The sequence below is a fragment of the Cherax quadricarinatus genome, chromosome 19, assembly GCF_038502225.1.
Source record: "Cherax quadricarinatus isolate ZL_2023a chromosome 19, ASM3850222v1, whole genome shotgun sequence".
NCBI lineage: Eukaryota > Metazoa > Arthropoda > Malacostraca > Decapoda > Parastacidae > Cherax > Cherax quadricarinatus.
Window position 1 is genome coordinate 28,368,841 of NC_091310.1, and position 12,500 is coordinate 28,381,340.

The 12,500-nt window shown below is 43.7% G+C and overlaps 1 long non-coding RNA gene and 1 other non-coding gene across 2 annotated transcripts in view; one reads left to right on the forward strand and one right to left on the reverse strand.

The window, feature by feature from the left end:
- The first annotated feature begins 8,467 nt into the window (after positions 1–8,467).
- LOC138852959 (uncharacterized) overlaps positions 8,468–12,500 on the forward strand; it is a 10,048-nt gene continuing 6,015 nt past the window's right edge. The window contains exons 1-2 of the long non-coding RNA XR_011392213.1: positions 8,468–8,603; positions 10,020–10,139. This is a non-coding gene — a long non-coding RNA (uncharacterized lncRNA). The remainder of the gene's footprint in view (positions 8,604–10,019; positions 10,140–12,500) is intronic.
- Positions 10,255–10,370, reverse strand: TRNAL-CAA (transfer RNA leucine (anticodon CAA)). Its single transcript has 2 exons — positions 10,333–10,370; positions 10,255–10,299 (listed from the first exon to the last, which is right to left on the reverse strand). It is a non-coding gene; the product is annotated as a tRNA-Leu (tRNA).

A 12,500-nucleotide genomic window follows, 5' to 3' on the forward strand; every position in this document is an offset into this window, starting at 1 on the left:
AACCTTTCTTCATATGACATTCCTTTTAGCTATGGAACCAGCCTTGTTGCAAATCTTTGCACTTTCTCTAATTGCTTGACCAGGTGTGGATTCTAAACTGGTGCTGCGTACTCCAGTATTGGCCTGATTTACACAATGTATAGGGTCTTGAACGATTCCTTACTGAGGTATCGGAATGCTATTCTCAGGTTTGTCAGGCGCCCATATGCCGCAGAAGTTAATTAGTTAATGTGTACTTCCGGCGACGTGTTCGGTGTTATACTCACCCCCAGATCTTTCTCCTTGAGTGGGGTTTACAGTCTTTGGCCGCCTGGCCTATACTCTACCTGCGGTCTTCTTTGCCCTCCCCCGATCTTCATGACTTTGCATTTGGCAGGGTTAAATTCTAGGAGCCAGTTGCTGAACCACGCGTCCAGCCTGTCCAGGACTCTTTATAGACCTGTCTGTTCCGCACCTGATTTAATTCCCCTCATTAACTTCACATCATCTACAAATAAGGACACTTCTGAGTCTATCTCTTCCGTCATGTCATTCACATATAGCAAGAATAGCACTGATCCTAGGACTGACCCCTGTGGGACCCCGCTCGTCACAGGCGCAGACAGTGATACCTCATCACGTACCATGACTCATTGTAGCTTCCCTGTCAGGTATTCTCTGACAGGGAGGCAACAGCGAGTCAGTGTGTGTGTGTGTGTATGTGCGTGTGTGTGTGTACGTGTGTGTGTGTGTGTGTGTGTGTGTGTGTGTGTGTGTGTGTGTGTGTGTGTGTGTGTGTGTGTGTGTGTGTGTGCGTGGGTCTGTGTGCGCGTGTGTGTGTGTGTTTGTGTGTGTGTGTGTGTGTGTGTGTGTGTGTGTGTGTGTGTGTGTGTGTGTGTGTGTGTGTGCGTGCGTGCGTGTGTGTGTGTGTGTGTGCGTGTGTGTGTGTGTGTGTGTGTGTGTGTGTGTGTGTGTGTGTGTGTGTGTGTGTGAGTATGTGTGTACTTACCTAATTGTGGTTGCAGGGGTCGAAATTCAGCTCGTGGCCCCGTCTCGTCACTGACCGCTACTGGGTCCTCCCTCTCCCTGCTCCATGAGCTTTATCATACTTTGTCTTAAAACTATGTATAGTTGACTCACGAAATCGTAATTACACGATTGCAAACAAACCATACCACGGGCGGGATCTGAACCCGCGGTCAGAGAGTCTCAAAACTCCAGACCGTCGCGTTAGCCACTGCGCCAGCTAGCTTCAATAAGAAATACACCTAGTTGGACGAATCTTATTGAAGCTAGCTGGCGCAGTGGCTAACGCGACGGTCTGGAGTTTTGAGACTCTCTGACCGCGGGTTCAAATCCCGCCCGTGGCATGGTTTATGTATGGTTCCTGCCTCCACTACATCACTTGCCAGACTATTCCACTTCCTAACAACTTTGTGGCTGAAGAAATACTTCCTAACATCTTTTTGACTCATCTGAGTTTTCAACATCCAATTGTGACCCCTCGTTTCTGTGTCCTGTCTCTGGAACATCCTGTCTCTTTCCACCTTGTCTATTCCACGTAGTATTTTGTATATTGTTATCATGCCTCCCCTGACCCTCCTGTCCTCCAGTGTCGTCAGGCCGATTTCCCTTAACCTATCGTCGTAGGACATTCCCCCTAGCTCTGGAACCAGCCTTGTTGCAAACCTTTGCACTTTCTCTAATTTCTTGACGTGCTTGACCAGGTGTGGGTTCCAAACTGGTGCTGCGTACTCCAGTATGGGCCTGACGTACACAGTGTGTAGGGTCTTGAAAGATTCCTTACTGAGGTATCGGAACGGTATTCTCAGGTTTGCCAGGCGCCCATATGCCGCAGCAGTTATCTGGTTAATGTGTGCTTCCGGCGACGTGCTCCGTATTATACTCACCCCCAGATCTTTCTCCTTGAGTCAGGTTTGCAGTCTTTGGCGCCTGGCCTATACTCTGTCTGCGGTTTTCTTTGCTCTTCCCCGATCTTCATGACTTTGCATTTGGCGGGGTTAAATTCTAGGAGCCAGTTGCTGGACCATGCGTCCAGCCTGTCCAGGTCTTTTTGTAAACCTGTCTGATCCGCATCTGATTTAATTCTCCTCATTAACTTCACATCACTATATGTCATTCACATATAGCAAGAATAGCACTGGTCCCAGGACTGACCCCTGTGGGACCCCTCTCGTCAGAGGCGCCCACTGTGATATCTCATCACATACCATGACTCGCTGTTGCCTCCCTGTTAGGTATTCTCTGATCCATTGCAGTGCCCTTCCTGTTATACATGCCTGATCCTCTAGCTTCTGTACTAATCTCTTGTGAGTAACTGTGTCGAGAGCCTTCTTGCAGTGCAAGAAAATGTAATCAACTCACCCCTCCCTCTCATGTCTTACTTCAGTTATCTTGTCATAAAACTCCAATAGGTTTGTGACACAGGATTTGCCTTCCATGAATGTGTTGAAGAGTGTGGTTAGTGGCACATAGTGTCTCTGCTCCCTCTCTAAGGACCCACTGAGAGATGTTGTCCGGTCCCACAGCCTTTGAGGTATCAAGGTCACTTAGCAGCTTCTTCACCTCCTCGTTGGTTGTGTGTATTTCATCCAACACTTGTTTGTGTATCCCTTGTTGGTGTACTCCTCTGTTTTGTCTTCCCAGTGTCCCTTCAGCCTCCACTGTAAATACTTCCTGAGCTCCTCACATACTTCTTGGTCGTTTCTTGTGAGCTCCCCACCTTCTTTCCTCAGCCTGATTACCTGGTCCTTGACTGAGGCCTTCGTCCTGATGTGGCTGTAATGCAGTTTCGGGTCAGACTTGACTTTCGATGCTATGTCATTTTTGTACTGCCGCTGGGCCTCCCTCCTTATCTATGCATACTCATTTCTGGCTCGTCGACTAATCTCTTTATTTTCCTGGGTCCTTTGCCTTCTGTACTTTTTCCATTCTGTAGCGCGAGCGCGCGCGTGTGTGTGTGTGTGTGTGCGCGCGCGCGCGTGCTTTTCATGCATTTTTTTTTATTGCTCAGAGGCCTGAGCGACCAACACCGTCAAAGTGCTCTGGAAATGTCACAACTACTGTACTTCTACTACCACTACTACTGCTACTACTACTACTACTACACTCGTTGTCTGGTTATCGACGTACTCCTGCCTACATTTCCCCTCTACTCCCAGATGTGTAGCGACAGACTTTGAGAGTAGTGTGCGTTGGGGTGCTGCTAGCTGGCCCGCACCCGTCCCTTGCTGTTGTGGTTCTAGCTGTTTCTGATATTTGATCTACTGCTGTGCTTACTGATGTAACAGTTGCTGTACCTATTGTTATACTTTTTGTTGTTGTTGCTGCTGCATCGCCTGCTGCTGTTGAAACAGCTGCTAAAGGAATTAGTATACCTGCCGCTAGGCTTGCTTCTGCCCCTACTGCTGTATCTGCTTTAATTACAGCTTCTGTATCTGCTGCAGCAGCAGTCGTAGTTCCTACTGTGAGACGAGAAATATGGGAGTCTCCTTACACCTGCGGCTCCGTTCACCTAGCAGTAAGTATGTACCTGGATGTTAGTCTGTAATTGTTGTGGATCACATACTAGGAAGGAAGACCTTTAAGACCCGCAACGGAAATAAACCGCACTCCTTGGTAGTCGTGGGTTATCATTAGTTAATAAATCTCCAGGAAAAATAACAAGAAAAGTTATTTTTCCTTCGTTTTCTGTTGCGCCTGTTATTAATTTTGCGAAGGTGTTGTTGATTCTCCTCGCTAAAATGTGAAGAGAAGAGTTGGTGGAGAGGAGATGTGGCACTCGCTGAGGCATCACTGAAAACACATTAACATGTCAAACATGTTAGAAACGTCGAAAGCAAAACGTGCCACCGAGCGAAGTGGCAGCCTGAGGAGAGTCCCGGCTCTCACCTGCTACATAGCAGGTGAGAGCCTCACACTCATGGTCTAACAACAATAGGTACGATAGAAAAAGTACCCATCTCTAAAAATCTATAATATAAAAAGTCAGGTGTTTAGATGGCAGATATTATCGATAAGTCTACATGGCAAACTCTGGGTGCAGACCAGTCCAAGTTACTCACAACAAAACATCGTCGGTAATAGAATTTTGCATCAAGTGTTCATCTATCAAGTTCTGATGCAGCTTCGATACTGTGATCACGAGAAAAAATCCAGAATCTCTCTTGTAAAAGAATGAACTAGGTATGAAATATTATACAGTGGAGTATCATAGCGCTCTTTATCAACAACGTGTCTTGTCAAAATTTATTATGCATGCCAGTGACGACATGGGATTGAATATGGTTATTAAAGTTGCGGTGAAAATAAACAATAAAGTGAAATAATTTAACAATGTAACATTGCCAGAAACTACGACAATAGAGTGATCAACTATCTCTGGTGTGTAGACCTGCCTCTGGTCTGTAGCCCCTCACTCCTGTGTGGTGTTACTATGCTGAGGGGAACGATGGTGTAAACATTATTGGGTATACCTCTTGTACAATTTTAGGAGAGCCTTTGTCCAACACTTAAAATGTTGCGAGATTAATTAAAAGTGTATAAATTAACACGAAGGGAAAGCCTTTATCGTCAGATCACTAGGAACGGAAGAAGTGTGTACTCACTTATATGAGACTGCAGGGGTCGATTCACTGCTCTTTTGTGTGTGTGCGTGCGTGTGTGTGTGTGTGTGTGTACTCACCTAGTTGTACTCACCTAGTTGAGGTTGCAGGGGTCGAGTCCAAGCTCCTGGCCCCGCCTCTTCACTGGTCGCTACTAGGTCACTCTCCCTGAACCATGAGCTTTATCGTACCTCTGCTTAAAGCTATGTATGGATCCTGCCTCCTCTACATCGCTTCCCAAACTATTCCACTTACTGACTACTCTGTGGCTGAAGAAATACTTCCTAACATCCCTTTGATTCATCTGTGTCTTCAGCTTCCAACTGTGTCCCCGTGTTGCTGTGTCCAATCTCTGGAACATCCTGTCTTTGTCCACCTTGTCAATTCCTCTCAGTATTTTGTAAGTCGTTATCATGTCCCCCCTATCTCTCCTGTCCTCCAGTGTCGTCAGATTGATTTCCCTTAACCTCTCCTCATAGGACATACCTCTTAGCTCTGGGACTAGTCTTGTTGCAAACCTTTGCACTTTCTCTAGTTTCTTTACATGCTTGGCTAGGTGTGGGTTCCAAACTGGTGCCGCATACTCCAATATGGGCCTAACGTACACGGTGTACAGGGTCCTGAACGATTCCTTATTAAGATGTCGGAATGCTGTTCTGAGGTTTGCCAGGCGCCCATATGCTGCGGCAGTTATTTGGTTGATGTGCGCTTCAGGAGATGTGCCTGGTGTTATACTCACTCCAAGATCTTTTTCCTTGAGTGATGTTTGTAGTCTCTGGCCCCCTAGACTGTACTCCATCTGCGGTCTTCTTTGCCCTTCCCCAATCCTCATGACTTTGCACTTGGTGGGATTGAACTCCAGGAGCCAGTTGCTGGACCAGGTCTGCAGCCTGTCCAGATCCCTTTGTAGTTCTGCCTGGTCTTCGATCGAATGAATTCTTCTCATCAACTTCACGTCATCTGCAAACAGGGACACCTCGGAGTTTATTCCTTCCGTCATGTCTAAAATCAAACTGCACGTAAGAAGTGTTACACAAAGGCTTAAATTTCTTCTACCTTTCAATAACAAAGAAGCCATGTAAGGTAGCTAAAAGTTGCAATATAAAAAACACGCAACTGATTCACTTGCAATAAACCACATTATATATCCGACAAAGAAAGAAACAGGCAGCTGTTAAGCCAACATTCTAGATTAACTACGTACAATGAAGAAGAATAACAAAAAGTTGGAAAAAGAGAAGACATATTTATTTCAAAAGCATATATTCAAAAAGCAATATACTCGCGTGTACAGAAGACGATGGATGTTATTGGCACAATCTTCCAGTCTAACCTAACGAGAACAGATAACGGGAATGGCAACCTTCAGGTACTTCAAGAATGTGTCAGCGCTGAACAAAGAGGCTTCCGAGACTCCATCAATAAAACATGGTAACAAAACTCCAATACAAGAGGAGTTGATCAACTCTAAGAGTCTGTGAGCAGATAGACAACACGGGGGGAGATTCAACACGTATTTTACGAGCACGTAAAAGAAGTATATATATACTGTGTATATACAATGAGAACTAGGATATATGTGATGAGGGATCAATGGAACATGATATCTCCTCAGTGATAACAATATCTTCTCTTCCTCTATTATAGCACGTATAATTTTGTATATTGAGACCATTCCAAGCTTAGAATTTACTACGCACAAGAGGGAGGGAGAGAGAGAGAGAGAGAGAGAGAGAGAGAGAGAGAGAGAGAGAGAGAGAGAGAGAGAGAGAGAGAGAGAGAGAGAGAGAGAGAGAGAGAGAGTACGTGTCAGACGTGAGTGGGTGTGAGAGAAAATAACGGTAGTGTGAGTAACCATAACTGTGAGTGAATGTGTGTGAGAGTGATTATGGGAGTTGAGTGTGTATGTAAGAGTGAATGTGCAAGCAAGTGTGAGAGGAGGAGTCTGTCAGAGAGAGAGAGAATGAATGACGTGAGATAGTGAAAGAAACCTTAGTATCACACCCTACTGTATGAGTACCAATCTGTGATCAATATACATACTCAGTTGGTTTTAGGTACTCTTAGCTGGCTCAACAACGTTGAATGCTCTCAGCTGGCTATGGGTTGATCAGTACTCTCAGCTGGCTAAACAAAAAGTTCAGTACTCTCAGCTGGCTAAAAAAAAAAAATTCAGTACTCTTAGCTGGCTCTAGGTCGATCAATACTCTCAGCTGGCTCAAGAACGTTCAATTTTCTCAGCTGTCTCAATAACGTTCAATATCTCAGCTGGCTCTAGGTCGATCAATGCTCTCAGCTGGCTCAAGAACATTCAATACTTTCAGCTGGTTCAAGAACGTTCAATACTCACAGCTGACTAAAGAACGTACAATATTCTCAGCTAGCGCAAGAACGTACAATATTCTCAGCTGGTTCAAGAACGTACAATATTCTCAGCTGGTTCAAGAACGTACAATATTCTCAGCTGGTTCAAGAACGTTCAGTACTCTCAGCTGGTTCAAGAACGTTCAATACTCTCAGCTGGCTCGAGAACGATCAATACTCCCAGGTGGCTCAAGACCGTACAATACTCTCAGCTGGCTCAAGAACGATCAATACTCCCAGCTGGCTCAAGAACGTACAATACTCTCAGCTGGCTCAAGAACGATCAATACTCCCAGCTGGCTCAAGAACGTACAATACTCTCAGCTGGCTCAAGAACGATCAATACTCCCAGCTGGCTCAAGAACGTACAATACTCTCAGCTGGCTCAAGAGCGTTCAATACTCTCAGCTGGTTCAAGAACGTTCAATACTCTCAGCTGGCTCAAGAACGTTCAATACTCCCAGGTGGCTCAAGAACGTACAATACTCTCAGCTGGCTCAAGAGCGTTCAATACTCTCAGCTGGCTCAAGAACGTTCAATACTCTCAGCTGGCTCAAGAACGTTCAATACTCTCAGCTGGCTCAAGAGCGTTCAATACTCTCAGCTGGCTCAAGAACGTTCAATACTCTCAGCTGGCTCAATAACGATCAATACTCTCAGCTGGCTCAAGAGCGTTCAATACTCTCAGCTGGCTCAAGAACGTTCAATACTCTCAGCTGGCTCAAGAACGTTCAATACTCTCAGCTGGCTCAAGAGCGTTCAATACTCTCAGCTGGCTCAAGAACGTACAATACTCTCAGCTGGCTCAAGAACGTACAATACTCTCAGCTGGCTCAAGAACGTTCAATACTCTCAGCTGGCTCAAGAACGTTCAGTACTCTCAGCTGGCTCAAGAACGTTCAATACTCTCAGCTGGCTCAAGAACGTTCAATACTCTCAGCTGGCTCAATAACGATCAATACTCTCAGCTGGCTCAAGAGCGTTCAATACTCTCAGCTGGCTCAAGAACGTTCAATACTCTCAGCTGGCTCAAGAACGTTCAATACTCTCAGCTGGCTCAAGAACGTTCAATACTCTCAGCTGGCTCAATAACGTTCAATACTCTCAGCTGGCTCAATAACGTTCAATACTCTCAGCTGGCTCAATAACGATCAATACTCTCAGCTGGCTCAATAACGTTCAATACTCTCAGCTGGCTCAAGAACGTACAATACTCTCAGCTGGCTCAATAACGATCAATACTCTCATCTAGCCTATGGAAGATCAGTACTCTGTTCTGGATTTAGATCCAATCATACATTCTACTGTCATCTGTTAACTCTGAACATTTGCCACCTTAGTTAACTCAACGTTTACTTTTTTGTTAACTTTGAACATCTGCCTCCCTCGTTAACCTTGAACATCTATCTCGTTTGAACATTTGCCTATTGACTTTTACCTGTGGCAGTCATTATCTCTCACTATCTCTCACTACCTCCTCCTTCCTCAGGGACCTTCATTGATCATGACAGCGTCGTCAGTTGTTCGCTGAGACTAACTTGAGCGTGAAGCAACGACTGTTCATCATGGTACTGGCCTTGTGGATTATCTCACTGTTTTGGTTCATGGTAGGCACGGAAGGCGTCTCGCTAGCAGGTAAAGAGAAAGAATGGTAGTAGTAGTAATTATTATTATTGTTAGTATTATTTTTATTATTATTATTATTATTATTATTATTATTATTATTATTATTATTATTATTATTATTATTATTGTTGTTATTGTTGTTGTTGTTAGTAGTAGTAGTATTAGTCGTAGTAATATTATTATTAGTGTTATTATTATTGTCGTTAGTAGTAGTAGTAGTAGTAGTAGTAGTAGTAGTAGTAATAGTAGTAGTAGCAACAGGAGCAGGAGGATAAGGATGAATGCAATAAGTAAGGGATGATAGGCGGAGCCATAAGCTTTCAATTGTCTTTTTCTATTAAATTAGGGATCAAATTCATAAAAAAAAATAAACTTATTACGGATGTATTATATTTTTCACGAACTCTGAAGCAAAATAAAATAACAGTGTATCTTGTATGTCGTTATTACGTCTTCCCTTGGTCCTTGCATCTTCTGAAGTTGTTTAGCCTCTCCTCATAATTTAAACCTAGCATGTGCTGGTAATGTTATGTGTGTGTGTGTGTGTGTGTGTGTGTGTATGTTCCTCTCGTGATATGTGAGGGTTAATGTTAACTCTCAGAACCTTCACCATTCAGCACCACTACCACCACCACCACCACTACTACTACTACTACTACTACTACTACTACTACTACTACTACTGCTATTATTACTACTACTATTATTACCATTAGCTTATACGATTAAAAATATATTAATAATAATAATGTACTACTACTACTATTACTACTACTACTACTACTACTACTAGTAATAATAATAATAATAATAATAATAATAATACTATACTACTACGACTACTACTACTAATAACAATAAAGTGTAGTTTAAAAATAATGAAATACACATCTATCTCAGGAGCTGCAGGCCAGGGGAGAAGAGAGCCAAGTGCTCTACCACGGACACAGTCCGTGACCTGGAGTCAAAGACACAACATTGACATAGTCCGTGACCTGGAGTCAAGGACACAACACTGACACAGTCCGTGACCTGGAGTCAAAGACACAACATTGACATAGTCCGTGACCTGGAGTCAAGGACACAACACTGACACAGTCCGTGACCTGGAGTCAAGGACACAACACTGACACAGTCCGTGACCTGGAGTCATGGACACAACACTGACACAGTCCGTGACCTGGAGTCAAGGACACAACACTGACACAGTCCGTGACCTGGAGTCATGGACACAACACTGACACAGTCCGTGACCTGGAGTCATGGACACAACACTGACACAGTCCGTGACCTGGAGTCAAGGACACAACACTGACACAGTTTTAAGAGATGTTCTCAATGAGTCACTGAGCGGATCATTACACAACTAAAGCCCCTAGTCAAGTAATTTTCACTGGCAGGTAAATTCACATCTGCCCCTTGCAGGGATGGTGGGGAGTCGACTGCAAGTGAACTCTGCCATAAGATCTGCAGCAGTACATAGCGTGGACGCCCTCCAGGAGACAACACTAGGAGGACACACAGCCCTCATCTATTACACCCTCGGTAAACAGCGTGACTATAGGTCACTTAGGTTCTTGTCGCTCCACGAACCCAGCTATGTTCCTGGTGTCCCGTGTTCGATGTTTAAAGTATCATAAAAATTATATGCAAAAATACTTGTCAGGAGTGGGATTCGAACCCACGCCCTCAGAGAGGACCAGAATGCCCGTGGCTCTTCTATCAGAAGAGAAGATAACTTGAGTCTGGCGCCTTAGACCACTCGGCCACCCTGACTTGTTATAAAAGGGAAGAGAAGAAGATTTTATACTTATTTTTTTGAATAAGATTACCCTGGAAAGCCAAGTATTCAATTCAATTCAATTCAAATTCAATTCAAAGTTTATTCTCTACAAGGATTACAACGCTGAGTTTACAGAATTTGGTTATTGTGTGGTTTACATGTAGTAAAATAATAATTACAGAGTGTACCACTAGAACACCTAGCATGGCTAGGCATTTCGGGCAGACTTAAATTAAATCATAAGTTTAAAATATTACAAAATTATGAGGTAAGTTGGTATTATGGCTAAGTGACTAAATACTAGTTTGTGAGTTAACCCTAGGTATGGTTAGCTGAACAGATGTTAAAAGAATTAATTGTCACCAAGTCCTGTCTCCAAGGACCCAAATGGAAATAAGTGTGTTTGTGTTTGTGTGTGTGTGTGTTAGTTACCATTTTGTCCTAGGCACATGTCGATTAGACACTAGGCCTGTTGTATTTGCGAGTGTGTGTGTGTGTGTGTGTTGTGGGGAAGGTTGGGGCGTGTCCTCAGTCTCGAGAGAAGTGATAAAGCCTATATAGCTTAGTACTCGTCTTTTGTGCCCACCGGGCTCTAGGAGCAGAAAAACTCTCGAAACACATCAAAGGTATATCAAAGGGCCCACCACGCAGTTTTAAATATACGTGGTCAAGAGTTGCATTTTTCTAGTGATATACTGAATCCAGAGAGGAAAATCATTAATAGGCCAAGGCTAAACTAATTATTAAATCTCAAGAAAATCACTAACCTTTATAAGCTTATTTCACTGCAAATAAGAACATGAACATAAGTCATATGGACGTAAAGCGACGGACTTGGAACACAGCACCAGCGAGAGATCTCTGCAAGCCGCTATTATAACTTGATATAAACCATCATAAAAATACCTTAACAGATTATAATACTTGTGTGTGTGTGTGTGTGTGTGTGTGTGTGTGTGTGTGTGTGTGTGTGTGTGCGCTATGTCCCTCTTGGACGTGTAAATGTCTTCAGGTACAAAAACTCATAAATAGTTTTTTTTTTTTTTTTTTTTTTTTTTTTTTTTTTTTTTTTTTTTTTTTTTTTTTTATTCGCCGGTACTCTCCCGGCCCGGGTCTTTTCCAAGTAGCGGTGACCCGGCCAATACAGCTACATAAATTATCATACATAGCAGCATATGTGTAGAGAACCTAGGATAACCCAAAAAAAGTCAGACTGAGTGATTTATTTCCATTGGGGTCCTTTTACCTTATTATTATAATATAAAGGTTATAATATTTTCTTATTATTCCCTTTATATTATAATAATAAGGTAAAAGGACCCCAATGGAAATAAGTCACTCTGACTTTTTTGGGTTATCCTAGGTTCTCTACACATATGCTGCTATGTATGATAATTTATGTAGCTGTATTGGCCGGGTCACCACTAATTGGAAAAGACCCGGGCCGGGAGAGTACCGGCGAATAATAATAATAAAAAAAACTGTATTTATGAGTTCCTGTACCTGAAGACATTTACACGTCCAAGAGGGACATAACGCGCGCGAACACACACACACACACACACACACACACACACACACACACACACACACACACACACACACACACACACACACACGACATGTGTCCGGGACAAAATGGTAACTAACGCACACAAGAAGTGGAATAGTCTAGTAAGTGATGTAGTGGAGGCAGGAACCATACATAGCTTTAAGACGAGGTATGATAAAGCTCATGGAGCAGGGAGAGAGAGAGAGAGGACCTAGTAGCGATCAGTGAAGAGGCGGGGCCAGGAGCTGAGTTTCGACCCCTGCAACCACAATTAGATGAGTACACACACACGTATATATAACACTGCGCTAGCCAAGGATTCGAACCCATGTTATACTGGCCTGCCTCATAGTAAGCGAGAACCATATGACGCTTTAAACCACAGGACCACCCAACCCTACAAGAATGGCATTCATTCATTCATTCGAGATTCGCCGGTACTTCCGGCCCGGGTCTTCTCCATATGGCGACCCGGCTGTGGCCCCCGGTTGGGGGTGTCGTTCATCTTCTTTCTTCTGTCTTCTTTCTTGGGCCCTCCGGCTGGAGGGTAACATACAAGAATAACGCAGCC